Below are 18,475 nucleotides of genomic sequence, written 5' to 3' on the forward strand. Positions count from 1 at the left end.
GATCTTATCATGTATCTCTGTATACAGGGAGCTCCCCCTAGTGTTGGCTGCAGACAGGATCTTATCATGTATCTCTGTATACAGGGAGCTCCCCCTAGTGGTGGCTGCAGACAGGATCTTATCATGTATCTCTGTATACAGGGAGCTCCCCCTAGCGGTGACTGCAGACAGGATCTTATCATGTATCTCTGTATACAGGGGGCTCCCCCTAGTGGTGGCTGCAGACAGAATCTTATCATGTATCTCTGTATACAGGGAGCTCCCCCTAGTGGTGGCTGCAGACAGGATCTTATCATGAATCTCTGTATACAGGGAGCTCCCCCTAGTGGTGGCTGCAGACAGGATCTTATCATGTATCTCTGTATACAGGGAGCTCCCCCTAGTGGTGACTGCAGACAGGATCTTATCATGTATCTCTGTATACAGGGAGCTCCCTCTAGTGGTGGCTGCAGACAGGATCTTATCATGTATCTCTGTATACAGGGAGCTCCCCCTAGTGGTGACTGCAGACAGGATCTTATCATGTATCTCTATATACAGGGAGCTCCCCCTAGTGGTGGCTGCAGACAGGATCTTATCATGTATCTCTGTATACAGTGAGCTCCCCCTAGTGGTGGCTGCAGACAGGATCTTATCATGAATCTCTGTATACAGGGAGCTCCCCCTAGTGGTGTCTGCAGACAGGATCTTATCATGTATCTCTGTATACAGGGAGCTCCCCCTAGTGGTGTCTGCAGACAGGATCTTATCATGTATCTCTGTATACAGGGAGCTCCCTCTAGTGGTGGCTGCAGACAGGATCTTATCATGTATCTCTATATACAGGGAGCTCCCCCTAGTGGTGGCTGAAGACAGGATCTTATCATGTATCTCTGTATACAGGGAGCTCCCCCTAGTGGTGACTGCAGACAGGATCTTATCATGTATCTCTGTATACAGGGAGCTCCCCCTAGTGGTGGCTGCAGACATGATATTATCATGTATCTCTGTATACAGGGAGCTCCCTGTAGTGGTGGCTGCAGACAGGATCTTATGTATCTCTGTATACAGGGAGCTCCTCCTAGTAGTGACTGCAGACAGGATCTTATCATGTATCTCTGTATACAGGGAGCTCCCCCTAGTGGTGGCTGCAGACAGGATCTTATCATGTATCTCTGTATACAGGGAGCTCCCCCTAGCGGTGACTGCAGACAGGATCTTATCATGTATCTCTGTATACAGGGAGCTCCCCCTAGCGGTGACTGCAGACAGGATCTTATCATGTATCTCTGTATACAGGGGGCTCCCCCTAGTGGTGGCTGCAGACAGAATCTTATCATGTATCTCTGTATACAGGGAGCTCCCCCTAGTGGTGGCTGCAGACAGGAGCTTATCATATATCTCTGTATACAGGGAGCTCCCCCTAGTGGTGGCTGCAGACAGGATCTTATCATGTATCTCTGTATACAGCGAGCTCCCCCTAGTGGTGGCTGCAGACAGGATCTTATCATGTATCTCTGTATACAGGGAGCTCCCCCTAGTGGTGGCTGCAGACAGGATCTTATCATGTATCTCTGTATAAAGGGAGCTCCCCCTAGTGGTGACTGAAGACAGGATCTTATCATGTATCTCTGTATACAGGGAGCTCCCCCTAGTGGTGGCTGCAGACAGGATCTTATCATGTATCTCTGTATACAGGGAGCTCCCCCTAGTGGTGGCTGCAGACAGGATCTTATCATATATCTCTGTATACAGGGAGCTCCCCCTAGTGGTGGCTGCAGACAGGATCTTATCATGTATCTCTGTATACAGGGAGCTCCCCCTAGTGGTGGCTGCAGACAGGATCTTATCATGTATCTCTGTATACAGGGAGCTCCCCCTAGTGGTGGCTACAGACAGGATCTTATCATGTATCTCTGTATACAGGGAGTTCCCGCTAGTGGTGGCTGCAGACATGATATTATCATGTATCTCTGTATACAGGGAGCTCCCCCTAGTGGTGGCTGCAGACAGGATCTTATCATGTATCTCTGTATACAGGGAGCTCCCCCTAGTGGAGGCTGCAGACAGGATCTTATCATGTATCTCTGTATACAGGGAGATCCCCCTAGTGGTGGCAGCAGACAGGAGCTTATCATGTATCTCTGTATACAGGGAGCTCCCCCTAGTGGTGGCTGCAGACAGGATCTTATCATGTATCTCTGTATACAGGGCGCTCCCCCTAGTGGTGGCTGCAGACAGGATCTTATCATGTATCTCTGTATACAGGGAGCTCCCCCTAGTTGTGGCTGCAGACAGGATCTTATCATGTATCTCTGTATACAGGGAGCGCCCCCTAGTGGTGGCTGCAGACAGGATCTTATCATGTATCTCTGTATACAGGGAGCGCCCCCTAGTGGTGGCTGCAGACAGGATCTTATCATGTATCTCTGTATACAGGGAGCTCCCCCTAGTGGTGGCTGCAGACAGAATCTTATCATGTATCTCTGTATACAGGGAGCTCCCCCTAGTGGTGGCTGCAGACAGGATCTTATCATGTATCTCTGTATACAGGGAGCTCCCCCTAGTGTTGGCTGCAGACAGGATCTTATCATGTATCTCTGTATACAGGGAGCTCCCCCTAGTGGTGGCTGCAGACAGGATCTTATCATGTATCTCTGTATACAGGGAGCTCCCCCTAGCGGTGACTGCAGACAGGATCTTATCATGTATCTCTGTATACAGGGGGCTCCCCCTAGTGGTGGCTGCAGACAGAATCTTATCATGTATCTCTGTATACAGGGAGCTCCCCCTAGTGGTGGCTGCAGACAGGATCTTATCATGAATCTCTGTATACAGGGAGCTCCCCCTAGTGGTGGCTGCAGACAGGATCTTATCATGTATCTCTGTATACAGGGAGCTCCCCCTAGTGGTGACTGCAGACAGGATCTTATCATGTATCTCTGTATACAGGGAGCTCCCTCTAGTGGTGGCTGCAGACAGGATCTTATCATGTATCTCTGTATACAGGGAGCTCCCCCTAGTGGTGACTGCAGACAGGATCTTATCATGTATCTCTATATACAGGGAGCTCCCCCTAGTGGTGGCTGCAGACAGGATCTTATCATGTATCTCTGTATACAGTGAGCTCCCCCTAGTGGTGGCTGCAGACAGGATCTTATCATGAATCTCTGTATACAGGGAGCTCCCCCTAGTGGTGTCTGCAGACAGGATCTTATCATGTATCTCTGTATACAGGGAGCTCCCCCTAGTGGTGTCTGCAGACAGGATCTTATCATGTATCTCTGTATACAGGGAGCTCCCTCTAGTGGTGGCTGCAGACAGGATCTTATCATGTATCTCTATATACAGGGAGCTCCCCCTAGTGGTGGCTGAAGACAGGATCTTATCATGTATCTCTGTATACAGGGAGCTCCCCCTAGTGGTGACTGCAGACAGGATCTTATCATGTATCTCTGTATACAGGGAGCTCCCCCTAGTGGTGGCTGCAGACATGATATTATCATGTATCTCTGTATACAGGGAGCTCCCCCTAGTGGTGGCTGCAGACAGGATCTTATGTATCTCTGTATACAGGGAGCTCCTCCTAGTAGTGACTGCAGACAGGATCTTATCATGTATCTCTGTATACAGGGAGCTCCCCCTAGTGGTGGCTGCAGACAGGATCTTATCATGTATCTCTGTATACAGGGAGCTCCCCCTAGCGGTGACTGCAGACAGGATCTTATCATGTATCTCTCTATACAGGGAGCTCCCCCTAGCGGTGACTGCAGACAGGATCTTATCATGTATCTCTGTATACAGGGGGCTCCCCCTAGTGGTGGCTGCAGACAGGATCTTATCATGTGTCTCTGTATACAGGGAGCTCCCCCTAGTGGTGGCTGCAGACAGGATCTTATCATGTATCTCTGTATACAGGGAGCTCCCCCTAGTGGTGACTGCAGACAGGATCTTATCATGTATCTCTGTATATAGGGAGCTCCCCCTAGTGGTGGCTGCAGACAGAATCTTATCATGTATCTCTGTATACAGGGAGCTCCCCCTAGTGGTGGCTGCAGACAGAATCTTATCATGTATCTCTGTATACAGGGAGCTCCCCCTAGTGGTGGCTGCAGACAGGAGCTTATCATATATCTCTGTATACAGGGTGCTCCCCCTAGTGGTGGCTGCAGACAGGATCTTATCATGTATCTCTGTATACAGCGAGCTCCCCCTAGTGGTGGCTGCAGACAGGATCTTATCATGTATCTCTGTATACAGGGAGCTCCCCCTAGTGGTGGCTGCAGACAGGATCTTATCATGTATCTCTGTATAAAGGGAGCTCCCCCTAGTGGTGACTGCAGACAGGATCTTATCATGTATCTCTGAATACAGGGAGCTCCCCCTAGTGGTGGCTGCAGACAGGATCTTATCATGTATCTCTGTATACAGGGAGCTCCCCCTAGTGGTGGCTGCAGACAGGATCTTATCATGTATCTCTGTATACAGGAAGCTCCCCCTAGTGGTGACTGCAGACAGGATCTTATCATGTATCTCTGTATACAGGGAGCTCCCCCTAGTGGTGGCTGCAGACAGGATCTTATCATGTATCTCTGTATACAGGGAGCTCCCCCTAGTGGTGGCTGCAGACAGGATCTTATCATATATCTCTGTATACAGGGAGCTCCCCCTAGTGGTGGCTGCAGACAGGATCTTATCATGTATCTCTGTATACAGGGAGCTCCCCCTAGTGGTGGCTGCAGACAGGATCGTATCATGTATCTCTGTATACAGGGAGCTCCCCCTAGTGGTGGCTACAGACAGGATCTTATCATGTATCTCTGTATACAGGGAGTTCCCGCTAGTGGTGGCTGCAGACATGATATTATCATGTATCTCTGTATACAGGGAGCTCCCCCTAGTGGTGGCAGCAGACAGGAGCTTATCATGTATCTCTGTATACAGGGAGCTCCCCCTAGTGGTGGCAGCAGACAGGATCTTATCATGTATCTCTGTATACAGGGAGATCCCCCTAGTGGTGGCTGCAGACAGGATCTTATCATGTATCTCTGTATACAGGGAGATCCCCCTAGTGGTGGCAGCAGACAGGAGCTTATCATGTATCTCTGTATACAGGGAGCTCCCCCTAGTGGAGGCTGCAGACAGGATCTTATCATGTATCTCTGTATACAGGGAGATCCCCCTAGTGGTGGCAGCAGACAGGAGCTTATCATGTATCTCTGTATACAGGGAGCTCCCCCTAGTGGTGGCTGCAGACAGGATCTTATCATGTATCTCTGTATACAGGGCGCTCCCCCTAGTGGTGGCTGCAGACAGGATCTTATCATGTATCTCTGTATACAGGGAGCTCCCCCTAGTGGTGACTGCAGACAGGATCTTATCATGTATCTCTGTATACAGGGAGCTCCCCCTAGTGGTGGCTGCAGACAGGATCTTATCATGTATCTCTGTATACAGGGAGCTCCCCCTAGTGGTGACTGCAGACAGGTTCTTATCATGTATCTCTGTATACAGGGAGCTCCCTCTAGTGGTGACTGCAGACAGGATCTTATCATGTATCTCTGTATACAGGGAGCGCCCCCTAGTGGTGGCTGCAGACAGGATCTTATCATGTATCTCTGTATACAGGGAGCGCCCCCTAGTGGTGGCTGCAGACAGGATCTTATCATGTATCTCTGTATACAGGGAGCTCCCCCTAGTGGTGGCTGCAGACAGGATCTTATCATGAATCTCTGTATACAGGGAGCTCCCCCTAGTGGTGGCTGCAGACAGTATCTTATCATGTATCTCTATATACAGGGAGCTCCCCCTAGTGGTGGCTGCAGACAGGATCTTATCATGTATCTCTGTATACAGGGAGCTCCCCCTAGTGGTGGCTGCAGACAGGATCTTATCATGAATCTCTGTATACAGGGAGCTCCCCCTAGTGGTGTCTGCAGACAGGATCTTATCATGTATCTCTGTATACAGGGAGCTCCCCCTAGTGGTGACTGCAGACAGGATCTTATCATGTATCTCTGTATACAGGGAGCTCCCCCTAGTGGTGGCTGCAGACAGGATCTTATCATGTATCTCTATATACAGGGAGCTCCCCCTAGTGGTGGCTGAAGACAGGATCTTATCATGTATCTCTGTATACAGGGAGCTCCCCCTAGTGGTGACTGCAGACAGGATCTTATCATGTATCTCTGTATACAGGGAGCTCCCCCTAGTGGTGGCTGCAGACAGGATCTTATCATGTATCTCTATATACAGGGAGCTCCCCCTAGTGGTGGCTGAAGACAGGATCTTATCATGTATCTCTGTATACAGGGAGCTCCCCCTAGTGGTGGCTGCAGACATGATATTATCATGTATCTCTGTATACAGGGAGCGCCCCCTAGTGGTGGCTGCAGACAGTATCTTATCATGTATCTCTGTATACAGGGAGCTCCCTGTAGTGGTGACTGCAGACAGGATCTTATCATGTATCTCTGTATACAGGGAGCTCCCCCTAGTGGTGGCTGCAGACATGATATTATCATGTATCTCTGTATACAGGGAGCTCCCTGTAGTGGTGGCTGCAGAAAGGATCTTATGTATCTCTGTATACAGGGAGCTCCTCCTAGTGGTGACTGCAGACAGGATCTTATCATGTATCTCTGTATACAGGGAGCTCCCCCTAGTGGTGGCTGCAGACAGGATCTTATCATGTATCTCTGTATACAGGGAGCTCCCCCTAGCGGTGACTGCAGACAGGATCTTATCATGTATCTCTGTATACAGGGAGCTCCCCCTAGCGGTGACTGCAGACAGGATCTTATCATGTATCTCTGTATACAGGGGGCTCCCCCTAGTGGTGGCTGCAGACAGAATCTTATCATGTATCTCTGTATACAGGGAGCTCCCCCTAGTGGTGGCTGCAGACAGGAGCTTATCATATATCTCTGTATACAGGGAGCTCCCCCTAGTGGTGGCTGCAGACAGGATCTTATCATGTATCTCTGTATACAGGGAGCTCCCCCTAGTGGTGGCTGCAGACAGGATCTTATCATGTATCTCTGTATACAGGGAGCTCCCCCTAGTGGTGGCTGCAGACAGGATCTTATCATGTATCTCTGTATACAGGGAGCTCCCCCTAGTGGTGGCTGCAGACAGGATCTTATCCTGTATCTCTGTATACAGGGAGCTCCCCCTAGTGGAGGCTGCAGACAGGATCTTATCATGTATCTCTGTATACAGGGGGCTCCCCCTAGTGGTGGCTGCAGACAGGATCTTATCATGTATCTCTGTATACAGGGAGCTCCCCCTAGTGGTGACTGCAGACAGGATCTTATCATGTATCTCTGTATACAGGGAGCTCCCCCTAGTGGTGGCTGCAGACAGGATCTTATCATGTATCTCTGTATACAGGGAGCTCCCCCTAGCGGTGACTGCAGACAGGATCTTATCATGTATCTCTGTATACAGGGGGCTCCCCCTAGTGGTGGCTGCAGACAGAATCTTATCATGTATCTCTGTATACAGGGAGCTCCCCCTAGTGGTGGCTGCAGACAGGATCTTATCATGTATCTCTGTATACAGGGAGCTCCCCCTAGTGGTGACTGCAGACAGGATCTTATCATGTATCTCTGTATACAGGGAGCTCCCCCTAGTGGTGGCTGCAGACAGGATCTTATCATGTATCTCTGTATACAGGGAGCTCCCCCTAGCGGTGACTGCAGACAGGATCTTATCATGTATCTCTGTATACAGGGGGCTCCCCCTAGTGGTGGCTGCAGACAGAATCTTATCATGTATCTCTGTATACAGGGAGCTCCCCCTAGTGGTGGCTGCAGACAGGAGCTTATCATATATCTCTGTATACAGGGAGCTCCCCCTAGTGGTGGCTGCAGACAGGATCTTATCATGTATCTCTGTATACAGGGAGCTCCCCCTAGTGGTGGCTGCAGACAGGATCTTATCATGTATCTCTGTATACAGGGGGCTCCCCCTAGTGGTGGCTGCAGACAGAATCTTATCATGTATCTCTGTATACAGGGAGCTCCCCCTAGTGGTGGCTGCAGACAGGAGCTTATCATATATCTCTGTATACAGGGAGCTCCCCCTAGTGGTGGCTGCAGACAGGATCTTATCATGTATCTCTGTATACAGCGAGCTCCCCCTAGTGGTGGCTGCAGACAGGATCTTATCATGTATCTCTGTATACAGGGAGCTCCCCCTAGTGGTGGCTGCAGACAGGATCTTATCATGTATCTCTGTATAAAGGGAGCTCCCCCTAGTGGTGACTGCAGACAGGATCTTATCATGTATCTCTGTATACAGGGAGCTCCCCCTAGTGGTGGCTGCAGACAGGATCTTATCATGTATCTCTGTATACAGGGAGCTCCCCCTAGTGGTGGCTGCAGACAGGATCTTATCATGTATCTCTGTATACAGGGAGCTCCCCCTAGTGGTGGCTGCAGACAGGATCTTATCATGTATCTCTGTATACAGGGAGCTCCCCCTAGTGGTGGCTACAGACAGGATCTTATCATGTATCTCTGTATACAGGGAGTTCCCGCTAGTGGTGGCTGCAGACATGATATTATCATGTATCTCTGTATACAGGGAGCTCCCCCTAGTGGAGGCTGCAGACAGGATCTTATCATGTATCTCTTTATACAGGGAGATCCCCCTAGTGGTGGCAGCAGACAGGAGCTTATCATGTATCTCTGTATACAGGGAGCTCCCCCTAGTGGTGGCTGCAGACAGGATCTTATCATGTATCTCTGTATACAGGGCGCTCCCCCTAGTGGTGGCTGCAGACAGGATCTTATCATGTATCTCTGTATACAGGGAGCTCCCCCTAGTGGTGACTGCAGACAGGATCTTATCATGTATCTCTGTATACAGGGAGCTCCCCCTAGTGGTGGCTGCAGACAGGATCTTATCATGTATCTCTGTATACAGGGAGCTCCCCCTAGTGGTGACTGCAGACAGGATCTTATCATGTATCTCTGTATACAGGGAGCTCCCTCTAGTGGTGACTGCAGACAGGATCTTATCATGTATCTCTGTATACAGGGAGCTCCCCCTAGTGGTGGCTGCAGACAGGATCTTATCATGTATCTCTGTATACAGGGAGCTCCCCCTAGTGGTGGCTGCAGACAGGATCTTATCATGTATCTCTGTATACAGGGAGCGCCCCCTAGTGGTGGCTGCAGACAGGATCTTATCATGTATCTCTGTATACAGGGAGCGCCCCCTAGTGGTGGCTGCAGACAGGATCTTATCATGTATCTCTGTATACAGGGAGCTCCCCCTAGTGGTGGCTGCAGACAGAATCTTATCATGTATCTCTGTATACAGGGAGCTCCCCCTAGTGGTGGCTGCAGACAGGATCTTATCATGTATCTCTGTATACAGGGAGCTCCCCCTAGTGGTGGCTGCAGACAGGATCTTATCATGAATCTCTGTATACAGGGAGCTCCCCCTAGTGGTGGCTGCAGACAGGATCTTATCATGTATCTCTATATACAGGGAGCTCCCCCTAGTGGTGGCTGCAGACAGGATCTTATCATGTATCTCTGTATACATGGAGCTCCCCCTAGTGGTGGCTGCAGACAGGATCTTATCATGAATCTCTGTATACAGGGAGCTCCCCCTAGTGGTGTCTGCAGACAGGATCTTATCATGTATCTCTGTATACAGGGAGCTCCCCCTAGTGGTGACTGCAGACAGGATCTTATCATGTATCTCTGTATACAGGGAGCTCCCCCTAGTGGTGGCTGCAGACAGGATCTTATCATGTATCTCTATATACAGGGAGCTCCCCCTAGTGGTGGCTGAAGACAGGATCTTATCATGTATCTCTGTATACAGGGAGCTCCCCCTAGTGGTGACTGCAGACAGGATCTTATCATGTATCTCTGTATACAGGGAGCTCCCCCTAGTGGTGGCTGCAGACATGATATTATCATGTATCTCTGTATACAGGGAGCTCCCTGTAGTGGTGGCTGCAGACAGGATCTTATGTATCTCTGTATACAGGGAGCTCCTCCTAGTGGTGACTGCAGACAGGATCTTATCATGTATCTCTGTATACAGGGAGCTCCCCCTAGTGGTGGCTGCAGACAGGATCTTATCATGTATCTCTGTATACAGGGAGCTCCCCCTAGCGGTGACTGCAGACAGGATCTTATCATGTATCTCTGTATACAGGGAGCTCCCCCTAGTGGTGACTGCAGACAGGATCTTATCATGTATCTCTGTATACAGGGGGCTCCCCCTAGTGGTGGCTGCAGACAGAATCTTATCATGTATCTCTGTATACAGGGAGCTCCCCCTAGTGGTGGCTGCAGACAGGATCTTATCCTGTATCTCTGTATACAGGGAGCTCCCCCTAGTGGAGGCTGCAGACAGGATCTTATCATGTATCTCTGTATACAGGGAGCTCCCCCTAGTGGTGACTGCAGACAGGATCTTATCATGTATCTCTGTATACAGGGAGCTCCCCCTAGTGGTGGCTGCAGACAGGATCTTATCATGTATCTCTGTATACAGGGAGCTCCCCCTAGTGGTGGCTGCAGACAGGATCTTATCATATATCTCTGTATACAGGGAGCTCCCCCTAGTGGTGGCTGCAGACAGGATCTTATCATGTATCTCTGTATACACGGAGCTCCCCCTAGTGGTGGCTGCAGACAGGATCTTATCATGTATCTCTGTATACAGGGTGCTCTCCCTAGTGGTGGCTACAGACAGGATCTTATCATGTATCTCTGTATACAGGGAGTTCCCGCTAGTGGTGGCTGCAGACATGATATTATCATGTATCGCTGTATACAGGGAGCTCCCCCTAGTGGAGGCTGCAGACAGGATCTTATCATGTATCTCTGTATACAGGGAGATCCCCCTAGTGGTGGCAGCAGACAGGAGCTTATCATGTATCTCTGTATACAGGGAGCTCCCCCTAGTGGAGGCTGCAGACAGGATCTTATCATGTATCTCTGTATACAGGGAGCTCCCCCTAGTGGTGGCTGCAGACAGGATCTTATCATGTATCTCTGTATACAGGGCGCTCCCCCTAGTGGTGGCTGCAGACAGGATCTTATCATGTATCTCTGTATACAGGGAGCTCCCCCTAGTGGTGACTGCAGAAAGGATCTTATCATGTATCTCTGTATACAGGGAGCTCCCCCTAGTGGTGGCTGCAGACAGGATCTTATCATGTATCTCTGTATACAGGGAGCTCCCCCTAGTGGTGACTGCAGACAGGTTCTTATCATGTATCTCTGTATACAGGGAGCTCCCTCTAGTGGTGGCTGCAGACAGGATCTTATCATGTATCTCTGTATACAGGGAGCTCCCCCTAGTGGTGGCTGCAGACAGGATCTTATCATGTATCTCTGTATACAGGGAGCTCCCTCTAGTGGTGACTGCAGACAGGATCTTATCATGTATCTCTGTATACAGGGAGCTCCCCCTAGTGGTGGCTGCAGACAGGATCTTATCATGTATCTCTGTATACAGGGAGCTCCCTCTAGTGGTGACTGCAGACAGGATCTTATCATGTATCTCTGTATACAGGGAGCTCCCCCTAGTGGTGGCTGCAGACAGGTTCTTATCATGTATCTCTGTATACAGGGAGCTCCCCCTAGTGGTGACTGCAGACAGGATCTTATCATGTATCTCTGTATACAGGGAGCTCCCCCTAGTGGTGGCTGCAGACAGGATCTTATCATGTATCTCTGTATACAGGGAGCTCCCTCTAGTGGTGGCTGCAGACAGGATCTTATCATGTATCTCTGTATACAGGGAGCTCCCCCTAGTGGTGGCTGCAGACAGGTTCTTATTATGTATCTCTGTATACAGGGAGCTCCCTCTAGTGGTGACTGCAGACAGGTTCTTATCATGTATCTCTGTATACAGGGAGCTCCCCCTAGTGGTGACTGCAGACAGGATCTTATCATGTATCTCTGTATACAGGGAGCTCCCTCTAGTGGTGGCTGCAGACAGGATCTTATCATGTATCTCTGTATACAGGGAGCTCCCTCTAGTGGTGGCTGCAGACAGGATCTTATCATGTATCTCTGTATACAGGGAGCTCCCTCTAGTGGTGGCTGCAGACATGATATTATCATGTATCTCTGTATACAGGGAGCTCCCCCTAGTGGTGGCTGCAGACAGGTTCTTATCATGTATCTCTGTATACAGGGAGCTCCCCCTAGTGGTGACTGCAGACAGGTTCTTATCATGTATCTCTGTATACAGGGAGCTCCCTCTAGTGGTGACTGCAGACAGGTTCTTATCATGTATCTCTGTATACAGGGAGCTCCCCCTAGTGGTGACTGCAGACAGGATCTTATCATGTATCTCTGTATACAGGGAGCTCCCTCTAGTGGTGACTGCAGACAGGTTCTTATCATGTATCTCTGTATACAGGGAGCTCCCCCTAGTGGTGGCTGCAGACAGGATCTTATCATGTATCTCTGTATACAGGGAGCTCCCCTAGTGGTGGCTGCAGACAGGATCTTATCATGTATCTCTGTATACAGGGAGCTCCCTCTAGTGGTGGCTGCAGACAGGATCTTATCATGTATCTCTGTATACAGGGAGCTCCCCCTAGTGGTGGCTGCAGACAGGGTCTTATCATGTATCTCTGTATACAGGGAGCTCCCTCTAGTGGTGGCTGCAGACAGGATCTTATCATGTATCTCTGTATACAGGGAGCTCCCTCTAGTGGTGGCTGCAGACAGGATCTTATCATGTATCTCTGTATACAGGGAGCTCCCTCTAGTGGTGGCTGCAGACAGGATCTTATCATGTATCTCTGTATACAGGGAGCTCCCCCTAGTGGTGACTGCAGACAGGATCTTATCATGTATCTCTGTATACAGGGAGCACCCCCTAGTGGTGGCTGCAGACAGGATCTTATCATGTATCTCTGTATACAGGGCGCTCCCCCTAGTGGTGGCTGCAGACAGGATCTTATCATGTATCTCTGTATACAGGGAGCTCCCCCTAGTGGTGGCTGCAGACAGGATCTTATCATGTATCTCTGTATACAGGGAGCTCCCTCTAGTGGTGGCTGCAGACAGGATCGTATCATGTATCTCTGTATACAGGGAGCTCCCCTAGTGGTGGCTGCAGACAGGATCTTATCATGTATCTCTGTATACAGGGAGCTCCCCCTAGTGGTGGCTGCAGACAGGATCTTATCATGTATCTCTGTATACAGGGAGCTCCCTCTAGTGGTGGCTGCAGACAGGATCTTATCATGTATCTCTGTATACAGGGAGCTCCCTCTAGTGGTGTCTGCAGACAGGATCTTATCATGTATCTCTGTATACAGGGAGCTCCCCCTAGTGGTGGCTGCAGACAGGATCTTATCATGTGTCTCTATATACAGGGAGCTCCCCCTAGTGGTGGCTGCAGACAGGATCTTATCATGTATCTCTGTATACAGGGAGCTCCCCCTAGTGGTGGCTGCAGACAGGATCTTATCATGTATCTCTGTATAAAGGGAGCTCCCCCTAGTGGTGGCTGCAGACAGGATCTTATCATGTATCTCTGTATACAGGGAGCTCCCCCTAGTGGTGGCTGCAGACAGGATCTTATCATGTATCTCTGTATACAGGGAGCTCCCCCTAGTGTTGGTGATTTCTGTATAGGGGGAACATTACTAATGTGTGCATTTCATTGCAGGGCCACCAGGCGTCCATGTCTGCTGCTCCCGGACCCCAGGGGGCTGTACCCTGAGGACAAGGCTGGAGCATTGGATTTATACTCATCGTGGCTCCATTATCTCAGAACGGAGGCTGGCCTCGGCACCAGGATCACTGCAGTTTGCCGGACGCAGAGAAAGCTATAGCGGGTTTAGTGTATGGAAATGGGCTGTTCAGAGTGGAGGATCGGATCTCCAGCGCCACCTACTGGACATTGGAGTAAATATTTCCCTTTTGATGAGCTTCGGCACATGTGGGTTAGAAGCTGAACCACAAGCTCCATGTGTAGACGTGTTTCGGGGTGTTGCCCCTCATCAGTGTAAAGCAGGGGTCTGGTGTAGCTGGGTTAGGCATCTCTACGTCCAGTAGGAGGCGGTAGCGGTCCACTTCTCCTGTTTTCCGCATTGGTGATTTGCATATTTAAATGCCCAGAGAAGCACGGCCCCAACTATAAGACGTCTCACACCGACACCGCACAAGGAGAAACCTTCCCCATGCAGAGGATGAGCTGCAGAGATACAGAGATGCTGCCATCATGGCCTCCAGGAAGGCGTGAATACTTACACACCACAATGAATAAAAAGAATGCTGTATCCCCAGTGTCAGTGTTATCACCTGCACCCCGGGTGTCAGTGGTATTATCCCACCCCCCCGTGCTTCCGCGTCCAGCACCTCGAGCATCAGAGTCCTGCACCCCGAGCGTCAGCATCCTGCACCCCGAGCGTCAGCATCCTGCACCCCGAGCGTCAGCATCCTGCACCCCGAGCGTCAGCATCACGCACCCCGAGCGTCAGCATCACGCACCCCGAGCGTCAGCATCACGCACCCCGAGCGTCAGCATCACGCACCCCGAGCGTCAGCATCACGCACCCCGAGCGTCAGCATCACGCACCCCAAGCGTCAGCATCACGCACCCCAAGCGTCAGCATCACGCACCCCGAGCGTCAGCATCACGCACCCCGAGCGTCAGCATCCCGCACCCCGTGCTTCAGCATCCCGCACCCCGTGCTTCAGCATCCCGCACCCCGTGCTTCAGCATCCCGCACCCCGTGCTTCAGCATCCCGCACCCCGTGCTTCAGCATCCCGCACCCCGTGCTTCAGCATCCCGCACCCCGTGCTTCAGCATCCCGCACCCCGTGCTTCAGCATCCCGCACCCCGTGCTTCAGCATCCCGCACCCCGTGCTTCAGCATCCCGCACTCCGTGCTTCAGCATCCCGCACTCCGTGCTTCAGCATCCCGCACTCCGTGCTTCCGCGTCCAGCACCTTGAGCATCAGAGTCCTGCACCCCAAGCATCAGCATCACACACCCCAAGCATCAGCATCACGCACCCCGAGCGTCATCATCACACACCCCAAGCATCAGCATCACGCACCCCGAGCGTCATCATCACACACCCCGAGCATCAGTATACTGCACTCCATGTGTCAGTGTCGTTACAAAGCAACCTGAGCGTCAGCGTCCCACACCGAGTGCTTCAAAGTACCTCACCCTGAGCATCAGCGTCCCATACCTCAAGTGTCAGCATCCCACACCCCGAGCGTCAGCGTCCCACACCCTGAGCGTCAGCATCCCACACCCAGAGCGTCAGCGTCCCACACCCTGAGCGTCAGCATCCCACACCCTGAGCGTCAGCATCCCACACCCCGAGCGTCAGCATCCCACACCCTGAGCGTCAGCATCCCACACCGAGTGCTTCAACGTTCCTCACCCTAAGCATCAGCATCCCACACCCCGAGCGTCAGCGTCCCACACCCCGAGCATCAGCATCCCACAACCCGAGCATCAGCATCCCACACCCCGAGCGTCAGCGTCCCACACCCTGAGCGTCAGCGTCCCACACCGAGTGCTTCAACGTTCCTCACCCTAAGCATCAGCATCCCACACCCCGAGCGTCAGCATCCCACACCCCGAGCATCAGCATCCCACAACCCGAGCATCAGCATCCCACACCCCGAGCGTCAGCGTCCCACACCCTGAGCGTCAGCGTCCCACACCGAGTGCTTCAACGTTCCTCACCCTAAGCATCAGCATCCCACACCCCGAGCGTCAGCATCCCACACCCCGAGCATCAGCATCCCATAACCCGAGCATCAGCATCCTGCACCCCGAGCATCAGCATCACACACCCCGAGCATCAGCGTCCCACACCCCGAGCATCAGCATCCCACAACCCGAGCATCAGCATCCCACACCCCGAGCGTCAGCGTCCCACACTCTGAGCGTCAGCGTCCCACAACCCGAGCATCAGCATCCTGCACCCCGAGCATCAGCATCACACACCCCAAGCGTCAGCGTCCCACACCCCGAGCATCAGCGTCCCACACCCTGAGCGTCAGCGTCCCACACCGAGTGCTTCAACGTTCCTCACCCTAAGCATCAGCATCCCACACCCCGAGCGTCAGCGTCCCACACCCCGAGCATCAGCATCCCACAACCCGAGCATCAGCATCCCACACCCCGAGCGTCAGCGTCCCACACCCTGAGCGTCAGCGTCCCACACCGAGTGCTTCAACGTTCCTCACCCTAAGCATCAGCATCCCACACCCCGAGCGTCAGCATCCCACACCCCGAGCATCAGCATCCCATAACCCGAGCATCAGCATCCTGCACCCCGAGCATCAGCATCACACACCCCGAGCATCAGCGTCCCACACCCCGAGCATCAGCATCCCACAACCCGAGCATCAGCATCCCACACCCCGAGCGTCAGCGTCCCACACTCTGAGCGTCAGCGTCCCACAACCCGAGCATCAGCATCCTGCACCCCGAGCATCAGCATCACACACCCCGAGCGTCAGCGTCCCACACCCCGAGCATCAGCGTCCCACACCCTGAGCGTCAGCGTCCCACACCGAGTGCTTCAACGTTCCTCACCCTAAGCATCAGCATCCCACACCCCGAGCGTCAGCGTCCCACACCCCGAGCATCAGCATCCCACAACCCGAGCATCAGCATCCCACACCCCGAGCGTCAGCGTCCCACACCCCGAGCGTCAGCGTCCCACACCCTGAGCGTCAGCGTCCCACACCGAGTGCTTCAACGTTCCTCACCCTAAGCATCAGCATCCCACACCCCGAGCGTCAGCATCCCACACCCCGAGCATCAGCATCCTACAACCCGAGCATCAGCATCCTGCACCCCGAGCATCAGCATCACACACCCCGAGCATCAGCGTCCCACACCCCGAGCATCAGCATCCCACACCCCGAGCATCAGCATCCCACACCGAGTGCTTCAATGTACCTCACCCTAAGCATCAGCGTCCCGTACTCCAAGTGTCAGCATCCCATACCCCGAGCATCAGCGTCTCACACTGAGTGCTTCAACGTCCCGCACCCCGAGCGTCAGCATCCCACACCCCGAGTATCAGCATCCCACACCCCGAGCATCAGCATCCCACACCGAGTGCTTCAATGTACCTCACCCTGAGCATCAGCGTCCCATACCCCGAGCGTCAGCATCCCATACCCCGAGCATCAGCATCCCACACCCCGAGCATCAGCATCCCACACCCCGAGCATCAGCATCCCACACCGAGTGCTTCAATGTACCTCACCCTGAGCATCAGCGTCCCATACCCCGAGCGTCAGCATCCCACACCCAGAGCATCAGCATCCCATACCCCGAGCATCAGCATCCCACACCGAGTGCTTCAACGTCCCGCACCCCGAGCGTCAGCGTCCCACACCGAGTGCTCCAATGTTCCACACCAAGTCAGCGTCCTGCCCCTTGAGCGTCAGCGTCCCGCTCTCCATACTTTAGTGTCCCGCACTTAGGCCCGCTGTGTTGAAGTGTCCCTGTTGTACTCCTTGTTTTGCTGTTACGCCACATACGTGACATAAGAACTACTGAGCCCATATGGCCCAGACCGTTGCACTGGAGGAGCTGTTGCAGACTCTATCACACAAGGTGGTGGAGATGTGGTCTCAGGTGGTGCACCATCTGCAGCATGTGGCGGGTGGCTGGTCGCAGCTCAGTCACAGCCTGAACCTAAGCTTACTCCCCTAGATAGGTTTTCTGGGGGGCGAGACAGGGTCAGAGTTTTTGAGGGAGCTTGTAAACTATACTTTAAGCTCTGGCCTCGTTCCTCGGAGAGTGAGGAACAGCGAGTGGGGATTGTAGTCTCCCTGTTGCAGGGAAGTCCCCAGTCCTGGGCCTTCTCTCTGCCGACCGACTGTTCGGCGTTACGGTTGGTGGCGAGTTGGCCCTGGTCTATGGTGATGGCATCTCCCTTGTGGAATCCAATCTCCGTAGTCTCCAGCAAGGGGCACTTCCAGCTGAGGAGTATTGCTCTGAGTACCGCAGATGGGCCACAGACACCCAATGGAAGGATCCGGCTCTCAGGAGTCCGTTCTTCCAGGGTTTGCCTGATCGGCGGAGGGATTCTCTGGTCCAGTATGCTGCTCCTCAGTTGCTGGAGGCCACCATGTACCTCACTATTAGGGTAGACACCTCAGGGAGAGACTAGCTAAGACCCGGCTTCCCGTAGCTGTCCCTTAGAGGAGGACCCACTAGTACGTCTGGATGAACCCATTTAGGTGGGTGGTCTCCTCCCATGTTAGGTCGCTTGCGGTTCGCCATGGGATGGGGTTGTGCTTTTATTGTGGTCGTAAGGGTCATTACATGGGGGTTTTATCCATCAATCCCCAAAAGAGTTACCTCTGTCATAAAGCTGCGTTCCCCTGGTCATAGGAGGATGGTGACCGAGGTGGACATTTCCTCCATTTTCCACTCTTTGCCGGCTATGAATTTTCTGGTACAAAGAGAGGATTAATTTCCCTCTCCTCAGCTTAACCCCGAGTGT

The 18,475-nt window shown here is 52.4% G+C and overlaps 1 protein-coding gene across 1 annotated transcript in view; it reads left to right on the forward strand.

The window, feature by feature from the left end:
* LOC142310493 (Fc receptor-like protein 5) overlaps window positions 1-14,252 on the forward strand; it is a 128,946-nt gene extending 114,694 nt beyond the window's left edge. The window contains exon 9 of the mRNA XM_075348017.1: window positions 13,648-14,252. The gene's annotated coding sequence lies outside the window, so the exon portion shown is untranslated. The remainder of the gene's footprint in view (window positions 1-13,647) is intronic.
* Window positions 14,253-18,475: the final 4,223 nt, after the last annotated feature.

The sequence above is a fragment of the Anomaloglossus baeobatrachus genome, chromosome 5, assembly GCF_048569485.1.
Source record: "Anomaloglossus baeobatrachus isolate aAnoBae1 chromosome 5, aAnoBae1.hap1, whole genome shotgun sequence".
NCBI lineage: Eukaryota > Metazoa > Chordata > Amphibia > Anura > Aromobatidae > Anomaloglossus > Anomaloglossus baeobatrachus.